This window comes from Etheostoma cragini, chromosome 14 (assembly GCF_013103735.1).
Source record: "Etheostoma cragini isolate CJK2018 chromosome 14, CSU_Ecrag_1.0, whole genome shotgun sequence".
Lineage (NCBI taxonomy): Eukaryota > Metazoa > Chordata > Actinopteri > Perciformes > Percidae > Etheostoma > Etheostoma cragini.
In genome coordinates, this window is record NC_048420.1 from 9,577,843 (window position 1) to 9,591,809 (window position 13,967).

At 41.4% G+C, this 13,967-nt stretch overlaps 1 long non-coding RNA gene across 1 annotated transcript; it reads right to left on the reverse strand.

Annotated features, from left to right (window-relative positions):
- Positions 1–1,782: 1,782 nt before the first annotated feature.
- Positions 1,783–10,302, reverse strand: LOC117956268. Its single transcript, XR_004659218.1, has 4 exons — positions 10,174–10,302; positions 4,396–4,397; positions 4,331–4,338; positions 1,783–1,795 (listed from the first exon to the last, which is right to left on the reverse strand). It is a non-coding gene; the product is annotated as an uncharacterized LOC117956268 (long non-coding RNA).
- Between the last annotated feature and the right edge of the window lie 3,665 nt (positions 10,303–13,967).

Genomic DNA, 13,967 nt, shown 5'->3' on the forward strand with positions numbered 1-13,967 from the left:
CAGTCTGATGCAAGGGTCATGCTTTCTGCATTTAGATACTTTGTGGGTTAGTGTGTGGACAGGTTTATTCAGAAAGGAGGACATTTATAGAGGAATTTGTGCTAAAGACTCTTGTTAACTGTCAGAAAGATTTTCTTTGACATGAGGAGTTTTGTCAAAACCTTGTAGACAAATTCTGTTGTTTTTTTACAGACTGGGCACAGAAATACAGGCCTCAGATAATATAGTGTTGTTGGGAAATATGCTTATTTGACATTGAGGGGAGAAGATTGAAACCAGTCTCTGCTGGAAGTATTTTCTGTCCAACAACTGTGTGCAGTTACTGTGTGCAACAAAATTTTGTCACAGTGAGGTTGCCAGTTTTGGTACCATTGTGCCAACTAAAGCAACAGGGATGTGCTACAATGATATACTATGTCCCCTTACTTCCGGATCACTTGCTCCAAACCTCTATTATTTACAGTAGAGTTAGTTAAAAGCCTGGTGCATCTCATACAGATGCTAAAGGGTGCCAGATATGTTTCATATCAACCAAGGTTTACCAGGATTTTAGAAATACTGACATCCAACAACTGAAGAAAACAAAATGGATTCCCCTGGTCTAAAAATGTTGTTGGAGATGAAAAGTCTGGAGAGCAACAATTGGACACGAATAGCTTTAAAACCATGTTGGTGTCAGTGGGCAGTATAAAGGACCTATCAAGCAGTAATACATGAGGCTGAAGTTAAAGTGTGCTATACAATACTGGATTTAGTGTATACAATATTACAATAGGGATTTATGACACTACACTTATTCTAAATGTTTGTGCTATTAAATTGAGCCTGCAGGTACCGCTGTAATTAGCTACCAAAGGACACAATGTCTCTGCGGTAATGACATGGTTTGAATTGGGTCAGGTCAGTTCATTTTAACTAATTATTTAACGACCTTTATTATTCAAACAACACCTTAGTAAAGGGTGCGCCCAGGTTGTCAATATATCTGTGGTTCGCAGGAGCGTACAATGCCAACTGGTTTTTCTGGTGACTGGCCTTGGGTTTCCACCTGGTAACTCCTGACAGCGTTAATCATGGTTCCTTTCCAAGTACAACCTGATCCGCTGTAGTAAAGGAAGTGTCTTCTCGTCTGACATTGCATGCCAGCCAGGCGGCCTTTTTTGACCTCCCGATATACTTTAATGCTTTACTTTCTCATGATTTTAATTATTAATTGTTTCTTTGATGCTCCACCACATGAAGCCTTTTTATAATTAAATGTGATTAAGACCAAGGATGTGTAGTACATGGCTAATATATTGATAGTAAGCTGAGCTTTCAATGTTTGAACACCAATATTTTGTGTAAAAAATAAAAATAAGAATAGCCGGCAGCGCTGTTTCTGTCTGAGGAAGCTGGCGGAGTTCCAAGTTGACAGGTCCCTGATGACTATGTTTTAGTTTGACTATTTCCTTCATCTGTTTGTATACTTCTCTCGGTCTAAAACAGAAACATGCATTAACAAAGGTGATTAAGGTGTGTAGCTGTATGACAGGTAATCAACAGAAAAGTCTGTTGGATTTGTAAAACTAACAGTTGTCCAACCGCACCTGCACCCAGAGACGGGTTGGTCATAAAACATGCGGGAGTGTCCCGGGGGAAACAGACTTTCACCCAGGAAATGCGTGTTTCTTCCCTGGGAGTAACACTTGGGAGTAATGAGACAAACTTTCGCTAAAATGTAACCTTTGGTCTTTTTTGTGGATGTGGATAGCACTTTTAAGATTTACCGTATCTTTGTCTTTTGGTCCAATGGCTTTTTATATGGGAGTGCTAGGGGCACTTTTATGCTAGCCTCAAAATCGCTATTTTTAAAACTCTAAGAAGGCTCGACACAACATGAGACTTTGCTCCAAGTATCACCAGGGGCTCTACACATGAACTCAGCATTGAGAACATTGTTTGTGTGACTTTACTAAAAAGAAAGTTGTTCAACAACTCACTGTAGAAGCTGGTGTTTTCCGGCCGCCGTCATCTCGCCAGTCAAAAAGAATCGATCTCCGAATGGGAATGAACGGAGTCTAGGGTTGGGTACTGTGCCCGGTCCCTTTGCCGATACCGACCAAATCACGTCAGTTCTACCAAGTATTGGTTCACGTAAAATCAAACAGTGCCAAATGTTGGTACATGAGAGTAAGCGCAAGCTTATCTGTCCTCTGCATATTAGCAGAGAGCTTAAGTTTGACACATGCACGCGCAGATGGAGACGTTTTGTCAGTTTTGAATGTGGTCATAGTTTTTCAAAATGTCACGCTGATGCCATTCACTGTGATATGATGTTATTAGCAAGCCAAAAGCAGTGCAGCAAGGCAGCTTTATTTCTACAGCACCTTTCAGCAACAAGGCAACTCAAAGAGCTTTACGGGAAACATTAAAGAGCAATTAAAAATATTCATAATGAAAATAAAACAGGCTGAAAAAGAATATACAAGAATAAAAGTTGCGGTGAGAAAGAAATGAATAATTATTTCTCCTCCCGGGTTTGGGAGGAGAAATGGAGGGGTTTTATGTTTTATTGTTTAATTTCTCTCAGTGTAAAACATTCTAAATAAATTATATAATGTTCTAAGTAAATAGGTCTGGAATTATTTTTACAACTGACATAATTTGTTTGTGATTACAGAGCGAAAGTGCCGAAAAAAGTATTGTACTTTCCATCTTTACTCTTCTCCCTGTTGCCTTCGGAGATCCATTTTGACTGGCGAGATGGCGGCGAGCAGATACACCAATAGCTACAATGAGTTGGTAAAACCTTTCTTTTTAGTAAACTGTGTGAACGCAAACTAGGTTCTTGGTGCTGAGTTCATGTGTAGAGCCCCTGGTGATACTTGGAGGGAAATCTCATGTTGGGTCGAGCCTACTTAGTGTTTTAAAAATATAGATTTTGATGCTATCATAGTAGTGAACCCTAGCACTCCCATTCAAAATGCCATTGGACCAAAAAACTAAAATATGGTATATGTTAAGAGTTGCTTTTCTGTCCTAATTATGCTTTTAAATGAAAGTTTGACTCAAGCACATTCACAAAAACTCCCTAGGTTGCATTTTGGCGAGAGTTCCACTTTAAGGTGACCGGAGTTTTAATCCAAACCGCAATTTTATTTACAGTCTCAATTCACAACAAGAGTTATCTCGAGACGCTTTACAGATAGAGCAGGTCCAGACCACACTCCAGTGTTACATATCTTTTTTTGTGCACATTATATGTTTACAAAGTGGAAAAGCCCAAAGTCCCCCCCCCCCCCCCCCCCCCCCCCCCCCCCCCCCAAAGGGACTTACCCTCTCCAACACAAGACTCTGTTCACAAACTGCTCCAAACAGCTCTATTGGAGTCCATCTGTTACTTCTGTGATTAACGCGTGTCACTTTGTAACACGTTATAATGCTTGCCTAGCTAGTAGTGTGGCAGTGTGACAAAAATATGATATTTGGTTTCATTTTCAAAAAAACACAATATTTTTCTGGGTTACAACCTCTAAATACAATTATGCACCAAAACATTTGCATAATATGAGGTCTTTAACTGTCGCTGCCGCATCCCAATCCCCCATGTCAGCTGAGCTTCACAGCAATGGGAGCTGAAATGTCTTGGACCTTGCTCTGTCTGGTTTCCCAGCTCTCTCTCAGTAACTACAAATAAACAGTCAAATCATTCTATCTGTAACTGTCACGTTACCGGTCACAGTCGTCAAGTGACCGGCTGGCAGTCGCCGTAGTGCATACGTTTTCCTACCATATCATACAAACCTGTTAAATAGACAACCACTACAAATTATTTCTTCCAGCCATGTAGGCTTTTTTTAATCTGACAAATTAAAACCGGCTCCACTTGGAAGATCTCAGGATTAAAAAATGTGACTAAATAAAAGTAAAATAACTTTTTGTTAATATTAAGATTACAGATATGTAGAAGTTACAGGATCTTAGGAGGAGGAGTGGATGGGATTTCACCCTGAGGATCGTCTCTGGCATGTGTTGACACACAGAAAGCAGAATTTCACAAGGGGTTGAGAGCAGCCCGGGAGGAATTGGTGAAGTGTTAGCCTGTTAGATACTTAGTTCCTTGAAACAGTTTTCCAGGACATTATCACCTTTTCTTGAATGGATGAATATGATAGACCAAATGGGTTTTGGATTCTGCAGCACTTTCCTACTGCCTTCTCCACTTGGCCCCTTGATGCCTGCATTTATTGCAGTTTGAGGAAATGTTCTGTTAATCCTGCACTTCTGTAACTGGCTGTTTTGTTGTTTACCAAGCTGAAAGGGTAATGAATGCATAATCCCCTGGGACAGAGAAAACTCACTCAGCTGTACGAAAATCCCTTTTCCACCTGATATCACGGTGTACCGCAGAACGCCTCTGTGGTGTTTAAGAAATAACTACTCACCTACTCTCCTGATTTACGATCCCTCCTCTGGTGACTTGAGTGTTTTTCATGTCCTCGCTGGCCCCTCAGCTCTTATGACATTTGCAGTGTTCAGCAGCTAAATTGTTAAATGGACACACAGTCACGCACAGCTCCAGACTGAGGCTGGATGGTTCAGATCTTCAGGGATGGCGTGCACAAAAAAGCCTTGATGATCATGGTTTTGCATATGGCAAAGCTAATTAAGTCGTAAAAGATCATCCCCATCCTGTGTTCAATGAAGCAAATAAAAACTTAGAATGCACACTTCTGCAGCATCATTACAGGCCCGATTAGAAGCAAAACCGTAAGTGCTCTGAGCCAATAAGCAGCTGCTTATGTCACTATATTGCTTTCATATAAAACCCAAAAGTACATTTTTAAAAAGTTGTTAAAAATAGATATTATGGAAATTGGCCTCTATCAGCACTTGAGCAGTTCTTTGTATGGCTTTAAACTCTAAATTCTTGTTTTTTGTTGGTTGTGTGAGTTCAAGAAGGATATTTTGTGCATGCGTCCCTTTATAGCTTTCTGTTTTTCATTGCTGTAACTGTGAATGAGCCACTAGGGATGTGGGACTGGGTCAGGAAATACCAATGTGGAATGCAGTAGCTTTCCTTAGGATTCCTCTGGTTGGGAGGCCCTCTCTGACTGGCCGGGCTGGAATTTGCAGGCAAGAGGAAACGGGTCAGCTAATGCACCTAGTGATCCCTCTCATCAGACTGCTGCAACCTTTCAAAGGCAGGCAGGGAGGGAGAGAGAGAACCAAATACTATTTTTTCCCAGAGAGGAACTCAGGCTCAGCATTCCTGGCATTGCCACTGGCCTCCAAACAATCCCTACTCTATCCTGTGTGTGCTGCGAGTGTGAATGGCCACAGTGTGTGAGGCTCGCTGGCCCAATTTGGCCAGCGTAGGGAGAGCAGCCAACGATGCCGGCACACTCAGAGCCCCGGACCCATCCCGGCCTCTGTCCCCCAGCCGCTAAGCTAAACACTGACATGTCTGAGACGGCACTGTTGAGCCACCGCACAGGTCTGACCACTCCTGGAAACACACTCCAGAAAATAAACAGACCGGTGCACAAGAAGAGCAAATATTTGACCAGTCTGAGAAAGGCCAGAAAGAGGTTGAATGTGCGGAGGTGGTGGAGGAGACTGAGGAGAAAAGGGGAGGCAGGGATTGCTGGAGATGAAAGGTGTCCAAACCAAGGTTCTCGTTTTTGTGACATTGTAGACATTTGATCTGGTCGGATTTGGTTTTACGCTGCAATGATGCGAGCTCACTAAAGAAAGCCGCAGGACATACCTACGTCCTGTCCTCATCACCCACGTGAGCTGCGTCTCCCGATGCTTGACTTTGACTGGTTTGTTTTTTTTGTGAGTTTTTTCACTGACTTTTCATAAAGGCTTTGGATCAAATGTCAATTAAACATTTGGTCTCGTCTTCTCCCCATGTGTTACCAAGGCTCGAAGAGCAGTGATTATGACTCAGCTAATCTTAACAGCCAGAATGTGGGAACGGACATTGGGATATGCTCCACCTACACACATTCTGTAACTTCAGTTCACCAAACAGATCCTATTCCACAGACTCTCTGTTTTTTTTATCTGTTCAGCCATGGAAGTCTCATCATATAGGGAGAAGAGCAAATGGAAAAGCTTTCATAACCTGCTGCTTGGTTTCAGCCAGCCCTAGAGAGCAGCGAAACACATTTTTTGCAAAATGAAAATGCTTCAGTGTGTTTCTGGGAGCCCAAATGATTCCTCAAATGGCTGTTTACCTTACAATCATCACCAACAGGAGTTTATAGTACCGTCTCTCATTTCACTTAGGACTTATTCCTGGCTGTGTGAGTGATTGTAGGAATCCACTGTGACTGTCTCAGTGTATTCAATTCATGACACTCACGAAGCCGACATTAAGGGCAGCTAGGCAGCCGATCTAACGTTTATCTGACATGTCACCAGTAGGGTTAGGATGTGATTTACTTTCCCCCCAGGCAGATCCAGAATCTGCAGAGGTTTAGATAGAAACAGAAGCAGGCCTGTCCTTCCCAGCCTGAGCAGATCAAATGCGTTCCCCTTGTTTACAGCAACTCAAACTGTGGCTCATCAATCACCTTCCCTGCCTCCATCTCAGCATGGAGCTGTGATGCCATAGCCTGCTGAGCTGTATTTCAGAGGGAAACATCAACACGGCCAGTGAAATGTTGCTTCTCTTTACGAGGATTGATATACATTGTGAATCTGGGACATCAAGTTGAGAGGAAAATGAGCCCCGGGGCAAGCAGGCAGGAGGCCTATGCAGTATGCTTAAAATAATACGTTTTTAGGCCTGACTTTTTATAAGAGTCGACTCACACATCTTATGTACCTTCCAGATTCCATCAGATCCCTTGAAGCGAAAGGTGTAATGTTTAGTCTTACACATACGCACTTGCCTGGAGGATTTTAATTTGTTGGTGTTATCAGAGAAAGTTTATTTCATGCTTAGGAATACAAAGTAATGAAAGGCTGTGATTTTCTTTAATGAATCCAAATCAAGCAAACGTCCCTCCAAAGTTTTCCTAATATTTATCTCCAGTTTGCAGACTCATGGTTGTCTTGGAACCAAAACAGAACTTCTTTTTGCCCATCCTGGCTGCTGTCTGCATATCATTTAGGCTGCGGTTAAAATCAGCAGACAACCAGATGTGCTGTTGCTTTATTTTTTTGAGGAATTTGTGAGTAAAATGGAGTGGTCATCATAGGGAAGCATGGTATACCTAGTCTGTGGGGGTCAGAGTATTATATTACTCTGTTATATAAGCTGTCTGAGGCCAGCTGATAAACAAGACCCACTATACTATATTCAGCCAGCTGGGTGCATTGAAGGGTTGGAGTATCTGGAGGTTAATCCATCAGTTGGTGAGAATTTACAGCCGTTGGTTATTCAAGTGGAGAGCTGATGTGGTTGGCTAACTATCTGCTATCGCTGATTTCACTTTTAAAGCCAAATCGATCAAAAAGAATCAAAGCCACGTTGGATCGGAGCTCCAGTCACTTCTAAGAAGATCCATATGGCAGGAGCAACGGCCAGACTTTTCCAGGTTGGCCTACCTCTCTGTTTCCCCATGGCCCCACAGTGGAGGAGCCTCTGGAAATGTTAAAAGGAACAACCCTCCCTCCCACCCTCCACACCCCTTGTTAACAGTCAGTGGCCCCATTTGGTACAGTGTCCATTAATATTTATGAGAGGAGAGCTCCTCGCTGGGCCCCAAAGGTGACAAACAATGTGACCTTTCAGAGGGCCAGTGTTTACGGGGCTGTCAGGAAGCTGGTGGGATAAGGGAAGAGAACACCCCCCACCCATTTTCCTCCAAATGAAAGCAGGCTGGTGTTTGGTCTGTGCAGATGTTCCTATCATATACCCTTAGTTTTTGCCTTCACGTGAACATCGGGCTCCAGGGGTCTCATTTATAAACAGGGCTGAAAATGTGCGTAGGCCACTTCCCATGCAAAGGTTGTGATTTATAAAAAAAAGACTTGAAGGGAGAATGTGTGATCCTCCACGCACACAGACCGATGCGTACGTAGGTTTTGGAGAAAATGGGAATTGGCGACGCAGATGATGAGGTGGTGAACTGATGTGAGACTGCAGAAAGTACAAGCAGGAATGACGATTACTCGTAATAAGTGTTCCTGCCTCCCGCACATTTTTTCACACCATATCATCGACGTTATCATGAAGATTAAATCCAGCAGTATTTGCGCTTGTGCTGAGTGATAATTGTTCCATAAACACCTTGTAAAATCAAACTCACATTGTGAAAATCAATGTGTTATCAATGTTTAACCGCCGCTACGGAGCCCAGGTGGGGAAGATGGTCCGACTGCATGGAATACTGAACCGGATAGCATCAAATACCCTAGCATTAGATAACGGCAGAACACAGAGTAGATAACTGAGTATCTGCCTTTTATTACTCTGAAAATAAAAAAATGTGTCTGATGTTTTTCTTTTGGCTTAGTTGTAAGTGAAAAAGATTAGCCGTCATTTCAGTGTGCGATGCCTAGGAAACCCCCATGAAAAATGAACTGGTGTTCTTGGCTCCATGTACTGAACTGGGACCAGTAGAGAGGGCAACACGCCGGAACCAAATGCTGGTCCTCGTCACTCTGGGGGTCACCGGCTGTTTCCAGAGGGAAATGGCTGTGACAGCTTTTTTTTAATAAATAATATCAGTACATAACCACATTACTTTATCAGTGAGATTTGTTTAGATATAATATAAAGTTCTATTAAATCTCATCATATAGGTCTGGTATATGCTCTGTACATCGGGTTTCCATACACTGTGTAGCGTCTAAGACGTTTTTTTGCTTTTTCCCAGCCAGTCATGATTTGACGTCAGGAAATAACAACTGACAGGGTCATTAACATACTGATCAGCATTCATGAAGTGCTTTGCATTGACTTTTTATGGTTAAAAATGGGCGTGTACAGGGCGGGATAAGAGGCTCACCTATGCACACTTGTGGCTAATCTGTGATTTTATAAAGGAAGCATTGCTTAAAGATGTGTGTACGGTTTTATAAATCTGATTTGTTTTTGGTCATACGCCATTTCTGGCTGTTGGGCTTATGTAAGCTTTAGGTAAGGATCCTATGCACAGTTTTAAAAATCAGACCCCAGATGCGTGGAAGCCTGTTAGCCAAAAAATATCCTCTGTGCCATTTCAAGACGTGACATTTCCATTCAGCAAATCTTTCCCAATATTGTGTCATGGGCTCACACTGTCTCTTTTTGTTTCAGTCTGCACCCTTAGTGGTCTGGGACTCTCTCTTAAAAATACAGTTCATTATTTTTAGTGTGGGAGTGACTCAACAGAATTTGGTGCTCAGCCGTCTGTGTCCCAGCCCTTATTTGTCATGAAAACACAGACCGAGGCCTCTCTTCAGCGCCTGTGATGTTGTCTGTGAATTATAGGTTACTCACTAATTTGTTCAAATGAAGAGATGTATATGAGAACAGTTCTGTTCTGCTTGTTTTGGAAAAATAAATTCAGCTACTAAAGGCATTATACAGCCTGTGTCGGTCCAGGAAAATTATGACTTGCTTGACTTTGTTGATTGATGGATCACTGAGCTGGCCTTTATGGGAACTTTGATGAGATTGTATTCCTGTTATTATTTCTGACTAGTTAACCTCAAATTAGAAATTAGAGAAGACTTAAATTGGTTTCTCTGTAGCCTGATAGTGTTAGAAATAGAATTACAGTTTATTTCTCTTTGAGACTACAGGAACTGGAAACGTTCTCTCATGGGTGCAAATACTGTATATTTTATATTATAACAGAGAGCGGACTGTTCACTTAAAATGCAATAAAGGGACACTGTTCAAAAAGGTAACATTTTCAAGTAGCCTTCTACTCAAAAACCTGATGCTAAAGTTCTGTTTTTAAATAGCAGTGGGAATGCAATCTGACATAGTTCTGGAGCTTTATTTTTTTATTTTTTATTTTTATTCCAAATTTTTTTAATTAAAATTTCTTTTCTGAGCAATTTAGAGTTATAATTCTTCTAATTTTCACATACCCAACCCCATTTTGTGAGTATTTATGTCTAACATTTATTCTGCGATAGCCCTGACATGCATTAGCACTTTCTTGTAACCTCTCTGTTAAGGGTGGAACAATACACAGAAGTCACGATCCAGTTCATCCATCGATTCAGACATCACTGAACAAAAAGGCGGATGGCAGTTTTTTTTTTTATTGTGCATGTCTCAGGCTGTACCAACTAGTGTCATACAGTCTCTCCCTTGAGTGTGTAAAGTAAGATGTAAAGAGTAAACAGTAAGTACCCCACATCATCTCCAGAAAATACAGCATCTCTTATTTATGATGCAAAATGACATAGAATCATAACAAAAAAGGTCTACTTAGGCAAGACCTTACACCAAAAAAGATAAAAGAAAGTATTCTTGCTATATAGTGCGACAGGCATACCTTTCTAGTTTCCACTGTGCCACGACCTTCTGTAGCTTCTCAGCTAGGTGAGTGCTTGTGTGCATCTGAAGCTTTCACATTTCCCACTCAATTAAATGAGCAGTCACTGTGGGATAGCTTTCCGAAGCACGAGGAGATGTCCAACCATCAGTCGTTAGTAAAACAGACGTTTTTTTTGTCTCGTTCCAGTGATTGTCACATCTGGGTGATGGCGTCAGATATGCGTTGACATGTTAGATGTATTTGCACTCACATACCCGACAACTGCTGAACAACTCCGACACACAGTCCTCGTCTTATCCACCACTCTTTCACCTTAACTACTTAAACTGGCTGGGAAACCCAAGTTTTCCCAAACTTCAAGAATCAATCTGCAATCTTAAAGAGGCCGGCGGCTCCACTATTTCTTGTGGGTCGCCACCACTCCCCATATGCTAGGCTACGTCCATATTAGTGTGCTGCTAGCTCTAAATCACTTACTGGACCGGAGGCGGAGCTTGGCTAGCGGCTACATAGCTTCATGACGCTCATGTGATTAATTAAAAGCTCTTTAACAGCTGTTTAACAGCTTGTGGCAAGATTGTGATTTTAGTTGCTGTTGTTAAAGGTTCAATGTGTAACATGTTTAGTTGTTTATTATCAAAATCGGTGTTGCCTGACAAACTTGTCCTTTTTTATGACTAATTACCACCACCATCAATTCCAAGTTTTCCTTTTGGCTTGAAATTTTATGTTGCATTTACATGAACAGGGATAGACGCTCCATATTCACGCACCATCTATAAATACTGTACGTTAGCCAGTATGGGACATACAGGACATACCGCAGATGTAATACATACTTTGAACTGCGTGGTGCAAGTGAGTTGATTGCAATGTATGATCTCAATGCTAGATGGGAGGAATTCCTACACTTTCGACCTTTAAGGTCAACCTCAGATTTTGACTATTCAAGAATTAAGTCACAAATATCATGACATGGTTTGCTCATAGAGGCATCTAGCCCAAGAAGTCAGCAAAAAAAGGATGGAAAACCGATGCTAAACCGATTTTTTGTATGTAGCCTATTGGATTTTAATGCTTTCACATAAATGTAATGCATTTTCACTCTTTTGAACAGAAATTCTCCCAATAAATGTGTTTTTTTTCATTTTGTGGCACAGAAAGGTCCAAGGTGGATGCATAGTTTTTAGTGCCCACAGGCAGGCCCTTTGTATCTCAGGACAACAAGTAAACATCACCATGGTGAAGCCGCTTTGAATATCCTCAGATCCTCCAAATAGAAATCCTGTGAGTTCCTGGGAATCGCTCGCTAACGACATGATGATGGATGGAGCCATGCCACCCAGTCCAGTAAAACAGCTTTATGAGAAAAACTTCAGCACCACTTCCTTCATTCGTCAGCTGTAAAGACTGAAATTAGTATAAATCTGATTCAATCATTCTTGAATGAAATAAAATAAAAAAAAATAAAAAATTATTGTATCTCAATTGCAGATTTTTGTACATGTGGTATTTTTATAGAACTTAATTTGGATGGTAGCAGCTGAAACTGGGAAAGCATAGTTCTTTCCCCTTTCTTTGATATGTCTTTTAAAACGTTGACTTCCAATCTAGTATCACCTAAACTTCAACTCCCATCAAACATATTTCTTTAACATCATTTTTGAAGCATGCTCTTTAAACTGCATTCATCTTTGTTTGAGAAGATTCCATCACCCATGTAGCATCTCATCAATAGGCCAAATTTTGTTTTTCTATTACAATCTCCAAAGGCAGTCAATATACCCAGATAGGGAGCTGAGAGCTACAAGGGTGAACAGTTTGTTACACTGGAGACCAGTCTTGTCTTCACGCTCTACTTGACCCCTCTCATGACCTCCAGGTGGTATCTGTCACCACTAAAGGAGACATTCCCATAATCTAATCAGCCGGTGTTCAAACCTACCGCATCCGTAAACAACACACAGACAGTCAGAGAGATATTACTCTTCACAGCAGACTAACACAGAACAAGGGGGAGATGATAACGAGGCCTTTTGAGCTCTACGGATGGTAGTGGGAGTCGAAGCAAGAAGGGCCCACCCATATAGACAGGAGAAGACGGGAGTGAGATGGCCAAGCTGCTGAGAGTTGCTTTGCGCTGTGGCACAGTATGAACCACAGTGTCAGATGTATCTGTGGTATTTGTCCAGGAAAACCTAAACTGTGGCAACATTGCCTTAAATCTAAGGTGCATGACTTAGAAACCCCCTTAGCTACTCTTGAAGGAACTGTGTTGGTGTAGGAAAAAATTGACCATTATTGCATGAAGCCAATCAAGGTTTTTGCTGGTCAACCACAAGCCTCTGAAACATCAGAAGTATTCCACGATATATTCACTTTTTGTAATATTTATTTATTAATTTATATTTAAAACAAGAGTAAGAGTCTACAGCCACATTGGCCGCTCAGCGAGACTGTATTTATAGTCACAGTAGCAATACAGCTGAATGCCTTGTTAGCAGGCTAGCATGAAAACAATGTTTATGTTAAGTTGTTTAATCTTTACCATTTTTACCATGTTTTGCTAATTAGCACTTAACACAATAGCGTCAGCCGAGGCTGATAGGAATGTTAGGAGTTTTGCAGGTATTTGGTCATAAACAAATATTTTAAATGATAATGGCACTCAAAGTTGTCACAGTTAATTCTTTAGGGGGCATGAATGTCATGGAAAACCATCAAATAGTCATTAAGACATTTCACTAAAAACTACAAATGCAAGTCTTATGGTGTTGCAAGAGGAAAGGTCATTAGGATTAATTGTCTAGAAGTGATGAATATCTGTTGAATGTTGAATAATTCATTGGATAAGTCCAGAGTTTTCGGCAGATCGGCATCGCCATCAATAGAACTACACAAGTACAATTTCATTGAGATTTATCTAAACTAATCTTTCAACACATCAACGACTTGCTGAAGTTTGTTAATTAATATTACGCCACTGGGCACAGAAATCACTGGGTTGTTCAATAGATGACAAGCTCTATCTCATTTGTCACTTTAATGCGTGTTCTCTCCAGGGGTATCCTTTGTTCCCCTTTAATGTTTTTGTTGGAGTTTGGAGACAAGTCTGACAGCCAACCCAGGGGGGGGGAAAATTCCCTTGTCGCATTTATATCTCCAAACGTAATCACTCTGACAGGCGATTTCCTTCCAAATTAACTTTTAGAAAGAAATCAGTGAGTGCTTCACTAATGTAAGCAGGTGTGTTGCAGCTACGTGCCTTTTCATGCTCTACTAAATCTCAACAAGTCGTGCCCCATGCAAACATAGTTAGGATGGAATATATCATAGCTGGAGAAATGTTGGTCTTAGTGAGGAGGAAATACTGAACTGTGAAGTGCTGGAATGCATCATTACATTTACTGAAAAGCCAGCAGTCCCATTTCACCACCTGGTCCTCAGCTGCCCCCTCAGAGCTCAACTCATCCAAGACAAGCAGCAGCAATCTCCCATTTCTGAATGAGGCCAAGGAAACCCCTTGTC